Here is a 3,024-nt window from a genome sequence, read left to right as displayed (position 1 = left end):
TACCTACGAATGCTCTCTCTCCAGTGACATTGGGGTGACCATCGGGGCTGAAAACCACGTCTTGTTGAGCCCTCATATTGTGCATGATATACGGCCTCGATTCTCAGCCTTCCAACCGGCAAGCTGCAGCTACTGCACTCAGAACATTTCTTTCAAGATACCCGTGCCGGTGACACGTAAAAAGCACCACCCGAACGTGGAAAATGCCAGCGTCGCCTGACTGGCGTCCGTGTCGGTGACACGTAAAAAGCACCAACCGATCGTGGCCATTTGCCAGCCTTCTGTGGCCCCTGTGCCGGTAACACGTAAAAAACACCCACTTCACTCACGGAGTGGTTGGCTTTAGGAAGGGCATCAAGCTGAAGAAACACTGCCAGATCAGACTGGAGCCTGGTGCAGCCTCCTGGCTTCCCAGAGCCCGGTCGAACCGTCCAACCCACGCTAGCATGGAAAACGGACGTTAAACGACGATGATGATGATTTGAAACTAATATCTAAGCTGTATCGATTATGGACGGTTTGATATAAATTTTAGTCCGCAGCATTTAAAATTCCATACTCCCTTATTTGCTTAGTTTTTTCCTGTTAAATACAACCCCACCTGATTCATCATCATCGTTTAGCATCCGCTTTCCATGCTGGCATGGGTTGGACGGTGCAACTGGGGTTTGGGAAGTCAGAAGGCTGCACCAGGCCCAGTTTGATCAGGCAATATTTCTACGGCTGGATGCCCTTCCTAACGCCAACCACTCCGAGAGTGTAGTGGGTGATTTTTACGTGCCACCGGCCCGGGGGCCAGGCGAGGCTGGCAAACGGCCACGATCGGATGGTTCTCTCACGTGCCACCGGCACTGTTATCACAGCTGCAATTTCCATTGATGTTGATCGATTTCGATTCTCACTTTCGATTCTAAATAATCTTGTAAAGTACGAAATATCTTAAATATATTCTTGTTTAAAAAATAAGATACAATTAATTAAAATATTTAAAACAAATATATGCGCAGGAGTGGCTGTGTGGTAAGTAGCTTGTTTACCAACCACATGGTTCTGGGTTCAGTCCCACTGCGTGGCACCTTGGACAAGTGTCTTCTACTATAGCCCCGGGCCGACCAAAGCCTGTCGTATATATGTATATATGTACATGTGTGTGTGTGCTTGTGTGTCTGTGTTTGTCCCCCAAGCATTGCTTGACAATTGATGCTGGTGTGTTTACGTCCCCGTCACTTAGCGGTTCGGCAAAAGAGACCAATAGAATAAGTACTAGGCTTACAAAGAATAAGTCCCGGGGTTGATTTGCTCGACCAAAGGTGGTGCTCCAGCATGGCCGCTGTCAAATGACTGAAACAAGTAAAAGATTAAAGAGTATACATATCATATCTATAAAAGGGAGGATGTGTGGGTGTGTACGTGATTGTAATTTATGCACATCCACAAATTAGCACGCATGTCGCTCAAATTTTAGGAGGACATTTGTCACTCCCTATCTAGGTTTTGTCGACTTATTTTCTTCCTGAAGCACCCGCGGATAGGGTAAAAATCTATTTTTCAACCATAGCTTTTAACCATAACAAATATCAGCCATTGCTTTTTGATGGTGTCTAACAAAAAAAAAATAAGATAAAGAAAAGTGGAAGAAGGAGGCAGAGAGTTTCACGGGAAAGACAAAGTGAGAGAGGGAGAGAGAGAGAGAGAGAGAGAGAGAGAGAGAGAGAGAGAGAGAGTTATGACGTTCATAAAAAATAAAATGTAAAATATTTTTGGGTTTTGAAAGGCACACTATATTTTATAATCATAGTATATATACTTTCTCACACAACAATTACAATATATTTATTTTAAATCATTTATTTATTTTAAATCGTTCATCTTTCTCCCCCCTCTCTCTCTCACACACATTACTTTGGGTGCGAAAGAGTTTTGTTTTTATTTTACGCTGAGTAAAAATGAGTTTTGTTAACGATGCATTTATTTAACAACAAAGGAACAAAGAGGTGAGTAACAATTTGTCAGTGAATTACACAATATAAATGGGTACAATTTGCGAGGCTTCCACCACAACCCACTCCATTTCATGGACCACAAAAAGGGTTTTGAGGCCAGAGTAGTTGATTCTATGCAAAAAAAAAAAAAAAACTATTTATTTTCTTAGTGAAAATCGCGCGAGTGTCAATCTACAAATTTAACAACATTTTTTCCATTCATTTCTTGTTTATGAACATGTATGCGTGCACAAAACATGCAATAGGTGTACGTACGTACATGTGTGTTTGTGTCTGTTGCCCATATATATTTATATTATATTATATATATAACATATATATATTTAATATAACTAAAATGTGACCGTGCGTGTACTGTTGGTGATTTTTTTCCCTCTGTCTTCCCTTCTCTGGATCTTTCCTTCTCCTATGTTTCCGACGAAGAGCTCCGCTCAAAACGTTATACCCTCCTTCTTTCCTGAGCGTCCAATAATACTATATTTGTTCCACGTCCTCGTGTTGTTGTGGCTTTTTGTGCTTCCTTGTTTGGATTAACTTTATAATATAACTAATTTCAACGGATTTCACCCAAATTTGACGTCGATATTACTTAATTTGCTTTGAAATAAAGAACTTGATTAGCTTAATAATCGTAACTTAATCCCGGGCAAGGCCGTGTTATACAGTGTATGAATACTCACATGTTACCGAAGTGGCCATTTTGAAAGAATTATTCACCACAGATATCACAGTGATGTGGTTTTCCCCCCAGTATGAATATGTTTATGATTAGTCAAGTGAGTATTATAAGAGAATGATTTACCACAGATATCTCAAGGATATAATTTCTCTCCTGTATGAATGCGCTTGTGTTTAGTCAAGTGGCTACTAGAAGAGAATGATTTATCACAGATATCACATTGATATGGTTTCTCACCTGTATGAGTATATTTATGATTAGTCAATAGACTATTACAAAAGAAGGATTTACCACAGATATCACAATGATATGGTTTCTCACCTGTATGAATACGTTGGTGTT

This window comes from Octopus sinensis, linkage group LG27 (assembly GCF_006345805.1).
Source record: "Octopus sinensis linkage group LG27, ASM634580v1, whole genome shotgun sequence".
Lineage (NCBI taxonomy): Eukaryota > Metazoa > Mollusca > Cephalopoda > Octopoda > Octopodidae > Octopus > Octopus sinensis.
Note: the sequence above shows the minus strand (reverse complement) of the source record.